We start from the raw sequence: 8902 nt of genomic DNA, 5'->3' as shown, positions 1-8902 counted from the left end.
TAGCACTTCAATTCTTCTCATGAGATGAGACTGAGTCCACTTGGTATTTCGGCCACTGTTCTGTTATTGTACCAGCCCCAGATGATGACGATGATTGTGGAGCAATCGGTGGAATGAGAATTGGCAGGGGAAACCAAAGTACTTGGAGAAAATATGCCCCAATTCCACTTTGTCCACCACCAATCCCATATGATCTGACCAGGGTTGCAACCCGGGCCGCCGCAGATGGAAGCCGGCGACTGACCTCCTGAGCCATGGAGGGGCCTAAGTATCACCTTAAGAACCGATGGTAAAGATCTGCCAGTCTACACGAAGTCACACCCCAGAAGACTGTAGTGCGTTTCATAATCACCCTATATTATACCTTATCCACAAACCATTTTTTTTACCTGTAGCTTTGTATGGGTGTAAGAGTCGATCTCTTGCACTAAAGGAGACCGCGGCTTATTTACGGAGTCTAGAAAACAAGATGGCGTCGGATAGTACGATGGTTGGTGAATAATGAATTGGGAAGCATATGGAATGAAATGGTCGTTGTCTAAAATGAATTTAGCTTTCTATCCCAGTATTTTAAAGAAGTAACTGAGGTAAAATACGAAGGAATTTCAGTCAGGCTAGTCGGTGTTCAAGCCGAGGTTCGAAAGGACATTTTTGGGAAGTAGATGGTATGGATTTGAGAACAAATTCTGATTATAATATATAAGATAAATAGGTTGTGAGAGGAAACGGATTGGATTCGTCTGGCTCAGGATCGGGACCATTGGTGGGTTCTTGTGAACACGGTAATCAACATTCGGGTTCCATATAATGTTGGGAACTGGATCACAGCTAAGCTACTTGGGATAGTTGTCCGCCTACAGGAAAGTATTATAAGCAGAAATAAAATTATTAATTGAAATTGTCTCTTGAGATGTGACATGGTATAATGTAGTAGAAGTTTACGGATTAGCAGGAACGTGCTGCATCCATCTTCAGGTTGAAGAGTAAGACGAATAATCAACGTCACATCGCAGAACATAATTCTCTTCATGGCCACCGACGTGGGAACATCATATCCCGTAGAGTTAATAATCACTTTTTCCATCAAGAATCAAATTATAGACACTGATAAAATTATAAGCCTTTGTATCTATATTTTAATTGTATTATATTCATATACAGTGAAATTATGACAGCTTATGTACTTCAATTACGCTTTCCTGAAGCCGGAGTAATTACAGCCGAAAGATGTAAGTTGAATGTAATATTTTATTAAAAGGCTTAAAATATAAATAAGAATGGTTTGTATTTAACTCGTGAACGAATATAATATTAATAGTGACGCCATTAAAATTGAATTATAAAGATTCCAAATAAATACTGTCACGTGTAGGATTGGGTTTATTGACACCTTATTCACAGAAGTGATAGTGTTATCGCTGATCTACACACCTTATAGTTCGCCGGCACACACACACACACACACACACACACACAAGCACTATGGTCCTCAGTCTTCACTAGTCCTATCCTGGCAATGGATTTGTAACAGTCTCACTGATACTATAGTACACATGACATCTATGCGCAGTCTAATTCCTTTCATGTCATTTCTTCTGAATCACCTTCGACTATCATCTCTCTCAGTCCTACGCTGTACCTGCCAACTCCGGAACTCGACTCAGTTCTATTCCTCTGCTCCCAAGCGCACGCCCTGGCAAGCTGGCGTCTCGAAACTCAACTAACTCAAACGATCTTCTTAGTTCTTTTTGGAACCCGTCGGCACGGACCAAGCAGAAAACACAGACTCTCTATATTTGAGAAGACGTGTTTACAGCGCCGTTGCATAGCAACGGAAGTTATTCGATGTTGCTTTTGCATTCGTTGTCCAGGAAATGTGTTTGCCGAGCAGTTTACATCCGGCAACACGTCACAGTCGCTAACGTAATTGATAATTATCCAAATGGCCAGACGTACCTCACCCGTCAAATTACGCTAATGGGTTAAACCAGTGGTTCTGAAAGTCTGTGATAGAGCGTTACCCTAAAATAATACATAAAGTTATGCCTTTCACGACCTCCATGTAGCCTACGGTGACAGCAGGAAACTAAATAGCTCTGGAATCACTTCATGTTTGCAGTAAGCTGTAAAATATTCCTGTACAGTCACGAAAAAAAAATCGCTAAATGTTTCACCGGCTGCAGCTCTAATTTTCGCGAGAATTAACTTAAACCCTAATAACTTACTGATTTGCAAGACATAACTGAACTTTAAATACTTTTTGAGTACTCGGCAGTTTCCAGTTAGGTCGCGACCCACATTTGGAGTCGAGACCCACAGTTTGAGAAAGTAAGAATTAAGCGCTGATGACTCCAGGTATTCTAAAAGATGACGCAACGCGAAACGAAAGTGACCGCTTACTAATGTTACGTGTGGGATCTTGTTTCTGTTTGAATGAGACAGTTTAAATATTTCTCGTGAGTTCGGCTCAGCTTCTAGGCCATTGAGAGACGCAGAGAAAGCTGAACCGAGACCAATACCCTATAATGATGAACACGAACAAGACACGCGGCGGAAATTAACAACTGGTTCATTAGGAGCGACTACAAACCGGTCTAACTGAATGTTATCCTGTGACATAAGACAGGTAACTGGACTTCTGCTTCAAGGATTCGGCACTCTTGGCGACCCTGTCTTCAATTGGTCTCATTTTTACACTCTCATGTACGCAACACTCATGCGAACGAACTACGACCGTGAAGGCTGCGCCATAGCCCAAGAGGTTAGTCGCTGGCTTCCCACCACGGCGGCCCCGGTTCGATCCCGGGTCTGGTCAAGTGGGATTTGTGGTGGACAAAGTGGAGCTGCGGCAGGTTTTCTCCGAGTACTTGGGTTTCCCCTGCCAATCTTCATTCCGCCAATTGCTCCACAATCACCCTCACCTATCATCTGGGGCAGGTACAATAGGCCAGATGTGGCCGCAGTACAAGGGACTTACTCCCACCCCCACTAGCAGTAAGGAAACAAAACTGCAACCGTGATTATACCCATCTCGAGACCTGAACGGATTTAAACGTCTCCTACGCTGCCATATCTGAAACAAGAAGTTCTGGGAAGAACTAATAGCCTATTCGTGGCATTAAACATGCAAATTGACACACTCCATTAAAACTGGAGACTCACCCATTCTACTGACTTTGATCCCGAAGATGGAGGCAGAGTTTTCCGAAACGTCGAAAAGAGTCCTCACATCCACAAGAATCAGTGTCAATCTAGGTAAACCTTTCGTTGTTTTTGTTAACGTGGAAATGGATATCAATTTATTTGTGCAATGTGTTACGCGCGGTTGTGAAGGGTGCTTAAGCTGGCAGAGATGTAATTGCATCCTCTTGCCCAAGAGAGCTCTGTCTCTTCCCTGAACTGGGTATCGCATTGCCCCGGGTGTCCTGTCTAGTGCCTACAGCGTGTGAGCTCCACGACGGCACAAACATTCTGCAAGTTGACCTCAAATATTGTTACATCATTACTAAATGAAATCTCTGGCTTCTTAGTGCTGTGGGCTCCGTCTTCTCCTACACCATCGGTTTCCAAAGCATGGGGCGTGCCCCCTTGGAGAGGGGGGGTATTGTGGGAAAGTCGTAGAGTGATGGTTATTTCTTTTTTTAGTTTCTTGAGGTGGGATGAGACTGAGTCCACTTGGAACGTCGGCTACTAACCGGCCTACTGCACCAGCCCTGGATGACAGATGATGAGTGTGGAGCAGTCGGTGGAATGAGAACTGGCACGGGAAACCGAAGTACTCGGAGAAAACCTGCCCCAGTGCCACTTTGTCCACCACAAATCCCACATAACCTGACCCGGGCCCCCACGGTGGGAAGCCGGCGACTAGACGCCTGAGCTATGGCCTTGTCATATAGCGAAATGGAATTATCTATAATTCTCAGAATATCAGAAATTGATTGTATAATTTCGTGCTTTTGTAAAATGTAATGAATATTGTTTATCGTTAGAAACCTGCAATGTATTGATGTCTGGAAAACTGAAAAATCAATTCAGAATATTTTATCTTCTCGTCTGCCTTCTATACACGTAAAAGTTCAAATATGGAGAAATTTAATTTTGCTTTTAGTCTTGTACGGGTGAGAAATTTGGTTTCTGACATTAAGGTAGGAACACAGACTGAGGGTGTTTGAGAACAGGGTGCTGAGGAGAATATCTGGAGCAAAGAGGGATGAAATAATAGGAGGGGTTGGAGAAAACGGTATAATGAGGAGCTCCACACCTTGTGATCCTCATCAAACATAATTACAATGATCAAGAAGAGAAGAATGGGATGGGCAGGGCATGTAGCAGGGCATTGGTAGATCAGAAATAAATATGGATTTTGGTAGAAAAGCCAGGTAGAAAGGGGCCGTGCACGTAGATTGGAGGATAATATTATGGCGAATCTTATATATATGGACTGGATTCGTCTGGCTCAGGATAGAGACCAGTGGCGGGCTCTTGTGAACACGGTTATCAACCTGGGAATTTCTTGAGTGGCCAAGGAACTATTGGCTTCTCAATAACGATTCGATTGCACAGATTTAGTTAGAGTAAACCCTCTCTGATCCGGTAACAGCCAGTCCGGTTGTCGGATAATCCGAATCAAAACACAGAAAGTTAAAAAGGCTGTTCACAGTTGAGTACATACTCTAAACGGCACATGGAACTTTGGAAGGCACGTGAGTCACTTGCATGTTCAGGCAAACTTCACAGTTTCTTCAAACCTGCCTCATTACGTTCAAAAACAAGTACAAGTTCTGAGTCTTCTATCGATGAATATCAGTACCCAAAACACGTTACACTATTATCATTTTATAGTTTTTAAATAAAGGCTCTATAATGTCAATTTTTATTTATTTCCACCAGCACTAATTATATCATTAAATTTTTTCATCTATTTGTTTTCTAAGTTCTCCTTTTGTCTTTAATAGCTACTTTTTGCTTCACTAATCCGAATTATCGCTTAATCCGGATTACATCTCCCCTCCTCCTGATTAATCCGGATTAGCGAAGATTTACTCTAAATAAATGTAGGGCATTCAGGGACGCGTCTTTATGTATGTTTTTGTGGCAGCCTTGTTTCAAGAGAACTTGAGCATCTTTCATGAAATCCAGTAGGCTGAAGTTATACAAACAGGTAAATGGCTCTACAGAAACCAAACGTCTTCACTAAACTGATTAGAAGCAATTACATAATTGTAAGGACTACTTCTTCATTCCACCAAACTATGAAACTTATTTGCCGGTCACGGTAGCCGAGCGGTCTAAGGCATGCACTATCTTCGCTCGCTTGGAAACCAGGATCGTGGGTTCGAATCCCACTCAGGGCATGGATGTTTAGTTTGTGTGTGTGTGTGTGTGTGCGTTTTTCTGTGTTTGTGTACAGGTAGAGGCCTTGCGACGAGCTGATCACCCGCCCAAGGTGTCCTACCGCTCGTGTAAGATCTAGAAAAACCGAAGTGAACGGAGAAGTTCATGGAGGTAGGCCTAGGACCACTGGGGCTGTAGTGCCAAGGAAAAAAAAATGTTACTTATTTACACTACGGTGACATCTGTCGAGTTCTGTTTAAACTGTGAAAAATCTAGACTCCAATAGATTCTGACGATGGTGTATAACACTCAGAATTACAGGGTTCTTGGACCCAACTGAGTAGGTGCCTTCCCATCCCGTCACTTGAAGACGGAAACAGATCCAGTTTCCGAAACATTGTGTTTTCTAGTTTTTAGAATACCGGATGATGGACAGAGTCCAACAGCCCAGTGATTCTGTGTGGAAGATGTAGTTTTGTGGTACATTTGGAATGACGTCTCACGGAAAAATTGCAGCGGTATGTCACTATATTTTATCGGTTTATCCAATAACAACGACCCTTCAAGGACACGAACCTTGACCGTAGAGTTGCAGCCGGCCACTTCACTCTCTTACGTCAGCTAAGAAAGGCACGGAAAAGAATAAATAAAGGAGGGACATTGAAGGACGCATTTTAGACTTGTTTCTTTGATTAGTTCCTTTACTTTCTATTTAAGGCGTTCTATTTTTTAAAAGCTCGTTTACGTTTAATGAATTCCAACAGGTAGATATTTCTGTGCCGGTCACGGTAGCCGAGAGGTCTAAGGCATGTACTTCTTCGCTCGCTTGGAAACCGGGATCGTGGGTTCGAATCCTACTCAGGGCATGGATGTTTAGTTTGTTTGTGTGTGTGCGTTTTTCTGTGTTTGTGTACAGGTAGAGGCCTTGCGACGAGCTGATCACTCGCCGAAGGAGTCCTACCGAATGTGTATGATCTAGAAAAACCGAAGTGAACGGAGAGGTGGATGGAGGTAGGCCTAGGCCCACTGGGGCTCTAGTGTCAAGGAAAAAAAAAGAAAGATATTTCTGTGCGTGTAAGATTTGAGGTTTTCACGGTCGCATATATCACGATTACAAAAATTTCTGAAATCTTGCGCCCTGTGGTCAGACAGGAAGTTATCAACGTTCGAAGTAACCTGCTACCTCCATCTTCAGTTTAACCACTTGAGGATATAAGGTGAAATGGTTCGCTCAGTGTTTACTTTATTATAATTTAGGTTCACGAAATAATGAATTGTGAATTGAAATACCATGAGCAACTTTCTCTGCCGGGTCGGGTCATCCGGGCGAGGCAAAAAACAATATCAAACTCAAGTGACGTCATAGTGTGGCGTATGCCCCTCCAATTCTTGCAGGCAAGTGTTTCTTATTCGACAGCAAGCGGAACCTATTTCGCAATGACGCCTACAAGCTCAGTGGTTACTATATGTACCACCTACTTTAATGCTAAGAAATTTTTTTCCACTTTTTTTCAGAGTGTAGTTATAAGTTCCTTGTGAATCTCAAAATAAACAGCAGTTTTTCTCCTAAACAGCGGGAGAAATATTGAGTCAACTATTAGAATTTTCGTAGATGACTGTGTAATATATAGGACAATTATAAATAATAAAAATATGAAAAGTTGGAGATAGATCTGAACAGGCTGGGGGAGTGGGCCCTTGAAAACGCTTATTCGTTACGGGACATAGTAATTCCGGAAGCGAGCAGTTGTAACTACTTGGGAATAATTTCACGCGGCGATTTACTCTTTACTCTTATACTCTAAAGATATGGGCAACAGGTTCATCCTAAACGTCGGCACAGATCTCCCCAACTATAGGGTCACATCTTCCACGATCGACTATGGTGGCCGACCAACAAACAACAGAACTCCCGCTACAGCAAGAACTTTCAGGGCAGCCACAACCAGCAAACCAAACAAAACCACATGCAGCCATATGCAGGCCAAAGACACCTGATCACTCGCCGAAGGAGTCCTTCTTCTTCTGCTTCTTCTTCTTCTTCTTCTTCTTCTTCTTCTATGGCGCAACAGCCCGATGTCGGGCCTTGGCCTCCCTTATCAAGCCCCTCCATTCCTCTCTATCCTGCGTAAGTAATCCACGTAACCAAAATAACCAGAAGCAGCTACAATAGGAGGAAAGAAAACCGTATTACAGTGAGCAGCAGAATTCCTGTACACCTGAAGATGGTCAGTTAGGCCGAAACCTGTAGTGTCCAATAAAGGAACAATGAATAAGGTTGCACTTAGACGGCACAAAAACTCCTAAGTCAGATCTTCTAAGAGGAAGAAGTATTATCGACAGAGGCCACTATTGCAGTAAATTTCTCATCGATAAACACTCATTGCACATAGAAAGTGAAGAAGGCACACTACAGTCTACTGCTCACATGATTTCACCAATTATCATCCGCGCCATATGCAATGACGTCCCGTTTCCAAATGAAAACATTACAGGTGACAAGTCACTGTGAAAACGGACGCTATACAGTGTAGGAACTGGCAGGCTCGCAAACAGCAGGCAGGGTGGCTGCAGACTTTGTCTAAGGCACGTCACAACTTGAATACGCAACCTTACGAAGGTAAAGTCCTGTGTGTTCAGCATAATCTCCAGTATGTCAAATTTGTTTCCCATTGTACTGAAAATATAATCCAGTAACTTTCTAATGATGACATAACTGGTTTGGCGATGTCGCGCCCACAGACATGGTTTAGGCAGACAATACATTATTTATATACACTGGGACCCATATCATCACGAAGAAGTCCGTTGTAGTGAGACCAGGGTGTGTGCTGCACACCCATGTGCTATACAAATCCTCATTAGGGTACACACGAGACATACCGTCATACAATGTCAAATATAGATCAATAAGGAAACTTCTTTAGTAAGGTAAAGCTATCCCTGTAACAGGCTGTGGAGGCCCATATGGTTGTAAGACGTCGAGGCTCCCACATTTTGTAGACAATCACAGATGGCGGTGAGGTCAGGCTACGCGCCGGCCAGCTGAACTTTACCCCAAGGAAGATTCATGGTACTCATTTCTGTTAGAGGCTGAGTCAACCCCAGGGACATAGTGAGGCTGGAAGGATTACGTCTATAGAAAAATCAAATGACTTCCTCGGGTATCGAACCTGAGACCTTCTGGCGTGTAACATAGTGTCTCAACCAACTACGCTACCGCGTGCCCCTCAACTTCTCTAGTGAAAGAAATAAGCACAGTCTGCGAGATCTGAATTTCTAACGGAGCTGATTTTGAAAAGTACGGTCTTATTTGTTGTAACGCCGTACGGTTCGGAGACAGCCCCACGTTTCAGAGGAATATATGGCGTCCATCTTCAGGAACGAAGAATAGGCCAAGCAAGAAGCAAGCAAAAGCAGGGATACAGATGATTTCAACTTGCAACCTCCGCCTGATCTTGCCAGGGAGGTGCATAACTGGATGCAGTGGGCAAGAGGAGAAAACTCATCGGGAGCTGTTGTAAAACTTGAGGTTTCCGCGTCGGTGGATGTTCCGATTGTGGTGTTA

The sequence above is a fragment of the Cryptotermes secundus genome, unplaced genomic scaffold (genome assembly GCF_002891405.2).
Source record: "Cryptotermes secundus unplaced genomic scaffold, Csec_1.0 scaffold1016, whole genome shotgun sequence".
Lineage (NCBI taxonomy): Eukaryota > Metazoa > Arthropoda > Insecta > Blattodea > Kalotermitidae > Cryptotermes > Cryptotermes secundus.
Note: the sequence above shows the minus strand (reverse complement) of the source record.